This window comes from Bubalus kerabau, chromosome 9 (assembly GCF_029407905.1).
Source record: "Bubalus kerabau isolate K-KA32 ecotype Philippines breed swamp buffalo chromosome 9, PCC_UOA_SB_1v2, whole genome shotgun sequence".
Classification (NCBI taxonomy): domain Eukaryota; kingdom Metazoa; phylum Chordata; class Mammalia; order Artiodactyla; family Bovidae; genus Bubalus; species Bubalus kerabau.
In genome coordinates, this window is record NC_073632.1 from 21,917,439 (window position 1) to 21,924,973 (window position 7,535).

Below are 7,535 nucleotides of genomic sequence, written 5' to 3' on the forward strand. Positions count from 1 at the left end.
GAGATCCAACCAGTCAATCCTAAAGGAAATCAATCCTGAATATCCACTGGAAGACCTGATGCTGAAGCTCCAATGCTTTGGCCACCTGCAGTGAAGAGTAGAGTCATTGGAAAAGACCCTGACATTGAGAAAAACTGAAGACAGAAGAGGGCAGCAGAGGCTGAGATGTTTTGATAGCATTGCCAACTCAGAGGACATGAACTTATTCAAACTCTGGGAGACAGTGGAGGACAGAGGAGCCTGGCATGCTGAAGTTCATGGGGTTGCAAAAAATCAGACATGACTTAGCGACTGAACAACAATATCTGATAGAATAATGCTGTCACCCCAACCATGATGTCCACATCCTTATCCTTGGATCCTGTAAAACTTCAGCTTATGTGGCAAATGGGGATGAAGTTTGCAGGTGGAATTAAGGCTGCTATTCGGCTGACTTTATGATAGGGAAATTGTTTTGGATTTATGGGCAGACTCAGTGTAATCACATGAGTCTTCAAAGGAGGAAGACAGGCAGATGAAGAGGGCAGAGCTCTACCATATGAGGACTAGACCCATCGATGTGTCTTGGAAGATGGAGGAAGTGACTGTGACCCAAGGATGTAAGCAGTCTCTAAGAACTGAAAAAGGAAAAGGGAGGATTCTCTCCCAAGAACCTCCAAGAGGAATTCATCCTGGCTGCCATATTGATCTTAGCTTAGTAAGACCCATGTCAGATTTCTGATCTCCAGAACAGTAAATAATAAATGTGTGTTGTTTCAGCCACTGCATTTGCGTTAACTTGTGATGATAGTGGTTTAGTGCTAAGTCATGTCTGAATCTTGTGACCCCGTGGACTGTGGCCTGCCAGGCTCCTCTGCCCGGGGGATTCTCCAGGCAGGAATACTGGAGTGGGTGGTTACTGTTTCCTTCTCCAGGGGATTTTCCCAACCCAGGAATCGAACCCAGGTCTCCTGCATTGCAGGTAGACTTTTTACCAACTGAGCTATGAGGGAAGTCCAGTATGATGATACTGGTAGAAATTAATTCATGTTTTGTTTCATTAAATAAGGTGGAAATATAAAGCCTGTGAGGTGAGCAGGTGCTATATGTACTTTTATATATATTCATATAATCCATATTTTAAAATTCAATAAAATATTACAATACATATATGTTTTGCATACACATAATGTAAATGTAAGATATGCATTAATGTAACATATGCATTAATGTAACTGATAGCTAATGGAATGTAATAAGCATACATGTAATAAGTTTTGGCTTAGTCTTCATGCAGTGTTGATTTGAAGAAACAACATTTAGCAAGGAAAAACATACATATATATATATTTAAATATATCCATATATTTATCATCGATATTTTTATTTAATTTTTACAAATGTTTAAAGTTGGAAGGGTGTATGTATGTGCTGGGAGTTTGCGGAAGCACTTTCTGGGTACACAAACAGCTTAAAATTCCTCTTTCTCTGTCACTGTCTGACTCACAATCCATTATAGTAGCCCCTTCCCAACACCTTTCTCTCACATACTTAATTCTCAGCCAGGAAGTTTTCCTTTCATCTGTCCTGCATGGGTTCTTGTCCTTTATCATCCTCCTATTTTCTTCAATCTTGATTATTTCTTCTCTTGGTCATTTTTGTTACCAATTCCCCCGTGTTGCCAGCTATGCATCTTAAAATTACATATGTTCCTGGAATTCTTAAATTAGAAAAGAAAGAAACTGAGAAGATGATCCTTTTCTTTGGTGGGTATTTTAGTTTGCTAGGGTTGTGGGAACAAATACCTCAAAGTGAGTGGCTTCAAGAATAGAAATGTACAGTCTTTCAGTGTGGAGGCTAGTAGTCTGAGTTTAAGGTGACGGAAGGAATGGCTACTTCTGATGGTGGTGAAGGAGAATCTGTTCCATGAGTTTTGACTACTTTTGAGTCAGAAGAACCGACTCATTGGAAAAGACCCTGATGCTGGGAAAGATTGAAGGCAGGAGAAGGGGACAACAGAGGATGAGACGGTTGGATGGCATCACTGACTCGATGGACATGAGTTTGAGCAAGCTCCAGGAGTTGGTGATGGATAGGGAAGCCTGGCGTGCTGTAGTCCATGGGGTCGCAGAGAGTCGCACACAACCAAGTGTCTGAACTGAACTTGGTGATTTGCTGGCAATCTTTGGCATTCCTTGGCTTATAGAGTGAGTGAACATGAAAGTGAAAGACATCCCTCTGTCCATGGAATTTCCCAGGCAAGAATACTGGAGTGGGTAGCCATTCCTTTCACCAGGGAATCTTTCTGACTCAGAGGTCAAACCCAACCCTTCTACATTTAGGCAGATTCTTTACCATCTGAGCCATCAGGGAAGCTCTGGCTTAAGGAAACATCACTAATTTCTTCCCTTATTTCTAAGTGATGTTCTCCCTGTGCATGTGTCTGTGTTCAAATTTTCCTTCTTATAAAGGTACCAGACATATTGGATTAGGGGCCCAACTTTCTCCATTATAAACTTGTCTTAATGAATCACACCTGCAACTAATCTATATTTTCAAATTGGGTTACCTTATGAGGTACTGGCGGAGAAGGCAATGGCACCCCACTCCAGTACTCTTGCCTGGAAAATCCCATGGACGGAGGAGCCTGGTAGACGGCAGTCCATGGGGTCGCTAGGAGTCGGACACGATTGTATAACTTTCAAGTAGACAACCTGAGCGACTTCACTTTCACTTTTCACTTTCATGCATTGGAGAAGGAAATGGCAAGCCACTCCAGTCTTCTTGCCTGGAGAATCCCAGGGACTGGGGAGCCTTGTGGGCTGCTGTCTCTGGGGTCGCACAGAGTTGGACACAACTGAAGCGACTTAGCAGCAGCAGCAGCATGAGGTACTGGAGGTTAGGACCTCAATATACAAATCTGTTTTTGAAAAGGACAGAGTTCAACCTGTAATAGTAGTTGAGAAATGAGGAAGCTGTGGAAATTATTCTTTGCCATTGCTTTTTGAATTTAATTTTTAAACTTATTCTTTAGTAGATATTTTTCCAGGGACAAATGCTTATCAAAAACACTTTAAAATATTTTATTGTATGTCGTTGTATACTTGTAAAGAAAATAAAATTAAGATTTAAACAATGATAGTTCTTTGTCTGGAACTCATTGTCTGGAAATCTGTGTGGTGACAGCGATGGATGAAAGACGGTGCTTTTCAGTCACCTCTTATCACTGGATACAGCCTTTTGACAAGAGTTTTCTCTGTGATAATAAAGAGATTTTCAGTCAGTCGGGGGCTCTTTCAGAGCATTATATGATAAGCAATTTGACCTCTCATTAAGAAGACCTACTAAGTAAAATTTTTATTAAATCCTTAGGAAACAGGTACTATCTTGTCCCATTAGCACCAATTTCTCTGGCAGTTTTTTTTTTTTTTTTGGTAGGAGGGATGTATCTGCTGTTCCAATTGAGAAGAAATCAGACTGGAGTGTGTTTTCTCTTTTATTCTATATTATTCATAGAACTTTAAGTAATTTTCTTAAAACTATGAATAGCAGTTTCCTCATGTAAAATATTATGGCATTAATTATTTTTATTCTGAATTCCTTATGGGCTTATTGGAAAATCATAATAATAATGCATGTCAAAGCATATTGAAATTATGTATGCTATTAAAATATAAAATTTGTTATGAAAATAATTAATATTTACCTACTGAATAACAACTAAATATAAGTTGCATAGAGAATATGGTTTAGGAAAAAAGATCTGGATTACTGAGAGTAGAGGAAGAGGATAATAAGTAACAAAAAGATGCATATATTATATAATGATGCGTATTTGCTGTTTAAGAACTTTTTTAATGTTACTTGGGTTTACTTCAGTTTAAAAGTTAAAGATATTTGTTTTCATAGATAGAATGTCCCTGTTATTATCTGTCAACAGTCACTGAAGATGTTGAAGTCACTGTGTGAAGGTGAGAATGCAGATAATTTATTCCTTTACGATCTTATTGTGCTCAGTCCACATTATAAATCTTAGATCTTATTAAAATGATCCCAAAGTGTTGGAAAGCATTCAGTTCAGTTCAGTTCAGTCACTCACAACTCTTTGCGACCCCATGAATTGCAGCACGCCAGGCTTCCCTGTCCATCACCAACTCCCGGAGTTCACTCAGACTCATGTCCATCGAGTTAGTGATGCCATCCAGCCATCTTATCCTCTGTCGTCCCCTTCTCTCCTGCCCCCAATCCCTCAGAGTCTTTTCCAGTGAGTCAACTCTTCACATGAGGGGGCCAAAGTACTGGAGTTTCAGCTTTAGCATCATTCCTTCCAAAGAACACCCAGGGCTGATCTCCTTTAGAATGGACTGGCTGGATCTCCTTGCAGTCCAAGGGACTCTTAAGAGTCTTCTCCAACACCACAGTTCAAAAGCGTCAATTATTCAGAGCTGAGCTTTCTTCACAGTCCAATTCTCACATCCATACATGACCACAGGAAAAACCATAGCCTAGACGGATCTTTATTGGCAAAGTAATGTCTCTGCTTTTGAATATGCTATCTAGGTTGGTCATAACTTTTCTTCCAAGGAGTAAGCGTCTTTTAATTTCATGGCTGCAGTCACCATCTGCAGTGATTTTGGAGCCCAAAAAATAAAGTCTGACACTGTTTCCACTGTTTCCCCATCTATTTCCCATGAAGTAATGGGACCAGATGCCATGATTTTCGTTTTCTGAATGTTGAGCTTTAAGAAGCAATCAGCCGAAAGCACAAAGCATATAATTCTAACCAGCTTGATAAATTAATTGGCTGGATATGTCATGGATTTATAGCTCTAGAAGAGTGAACTGCTGTTCTTCCCTCCCAACCAGCAAATTAAGCTTTTAGAGGAAACTTCTCATTACAGCTCACTCTTTCTCAAATTAAGAAATGCTAGGGTTTACTTTACCTGAACCTCACTTTGTAGGAACATACAGATGGTAATAAAGACACAGGCATTGCTTCTGACTCATGAAAGAAAAATCTAGCTTCTTTCTAGGAACTTAGCTCTCCTTTACTTCAACCACTTTCAATAAATTATATTTCCTCATGTGTGGTTTGAAAATATCCAATCGGCCAACAGTATTTTACTTTTAATTTTTTTTCTAATTGTTGCTGACAAATATTCTCCTTCCAATTCTTTGCCACAACAAAATGTGTGCAAATAGTGGTGATCTTTACCACATTGCAATCTTCTCAGTAATATTTTTAAACATTAGCACTAAATACTAACAGCTTGAAATCATTTGTGTTCTTCGGCTAGGTTTTATTTTCTCTAGCATGTTTATTTTCTTTTTCTCATAAGCAGTGTTTCTCTTCTTCATCATTTTCAATATTAAACAATGCTTTTTAGATGAATATTATCTTTTAAGATGGTTACTTTATTTTAATAGATAATATAGGCACATAATTTATATTTTAAAGCTAATAAAAATAAGTCTCTTGAACACTCTGTACACTAGTTGATATTTGATCCCATCTCACAGGCAAACTCTATTACCAATTTCTTATGCATTCTTCCAGAGATATCATATATACTTATGAGTATATATATATATATATATATATATATATATATATATATATGTGTCGGAGAAGGCAATGGCACCCCACTCCAGTACACTTGCATGGAAAATCCCATGGATGGGGTCGCTAAGAGTCGGACACGACTGAGCGACTTCACTTTCACTTTTCACTTTCATGCATTGGAGAAGGAAACGGCAACCCACTCCAGTGCCTGGAGAATCCCAGGGACGGGGGAGCCTGGTGGGCTGCCATCTACGGGATCGCATAGAATCCCGACTAAGTCGCACGACTGAGCGACTTAGTAGCAGCAGCAGCAGCATATATATATGTACTTATAACTATAAACGCGAGGAGTTGACTCATTGGAAAAGACTCTGATGCTGGGAGGGATTGGGGGCAGGAGAAGAAGGGGACGACAGAGGATGAGATGGCTGGATGGCATCAGCGACTTGATGGACATGAGTTTGAACTCCAGGAGTTGGTGTTGGACAGGGAGGTCTGGCGTGCTGCGATTCATGGGGTCGCAAACATTCGGACACGACTGAGGGACTGAACTGAACTGATAACTATAAACATTTGTATACCTTGCATACTTCTATAAAACCTAGTTTTTTTTTTCTTTTGATAATGTATCTCATTGAGTATTCCATATAAATCCAATTGGAACTGCCTTGTGCTTTTTAACTTCAGAACAACTTTCCATTGTACTGACCTGCCTTCATTTATTAAATAGCCCTGTGTCAGTGGACATTTGGGTTGTTTTCAATATTTTGCTCTTACAAAACAATGCTGCAGTAAATATCTTTGTACATATACCTGTACAAAATTTTTGAAATACAATTGGAGGATAAATTCTTAACAATGAAATTCTAGTAGAAGAATCAGTATATTTGTGAGAAATAGATGATAGATGTTGGTAGATACTGCCAAATTGTGACCTTTTTGAAGAAAAATAGTTCCCTTTGGGGACCAGAGAGTTAATATTGATAATATATTATGCTCAAGAATATCAGTATACCTCAAAGACAAAAATGGGACCACCATATACTTTTTAAATGACTATGTAATTGTAATCAAGATAGTTTAACTCTAGAATCCTATTTTGGGTAAACTGGGAAGGAGAAGGGTGAAAGTTGTGGTATTTTGGTTTAGGGATTTTTGGTTGGGTCACTTAAAAATGAAACAAAAATAAAGTTTGTAACCAATAGATGGGAGTTTGGTTTGGTTTTAGAAACCTAATTTATATAGAAGAAGGAGGAAAAAGCAGCTTGTGGCTAGACTCTTTCCATAGTAGTTTGCTTATATGTTGTTATAACTTGCAAAATGTACAGCTCATCACAGTCTGACTCATGCACCCACTTGAACTTTTAAGTTTAGAAGGATATGTTTATTTTATTCACTTTTTTATAGTGAAAAAGAGGGAGTGGAAGACACATTCTATCTTGTGTTTGGAAATTTGGTCCTTTCAGGTTTTATGCCTCATCTATTTTCCTTGTCTGGCTTTCTGGAAAAACAAATGCTCATATAGTTCCTTGAGCTTTCTTTAATACCCCAAATACCTTAGAGCATATTTAAATATTCACTGGAGTGGAAACACTTTTTAAGAATATATTTATACATTAAATAAAAAAAATTCTGATTGCCTACAATGTAATATGGGTATTAACCACATTTTTAAAAGGAAAAATTCCTTAAGAAAAATGTTGCAGAATTGTAATAAGGAGACTTCTATAAAAATCACAGCAATTTTCCATCTCATAAACAATATCTTTTAAAGTACTTTAGAAAATTTCTTTTTTCTGTTAGCTGCTCCCAGAGCTTTTGGCCATCCAACATATTTTCATCATTTTCCAATTTTCAGTTAATAATCAAATACTGCAAAATTCTTATACATCTTCAGAAAATAACCAATTCTTGAGTATGTATGAGGAAGTTAATATGTTTAAATTTCAAGAAGGAACTATCAGACCCATGGGGCCAAGTCATGGGAACTCAT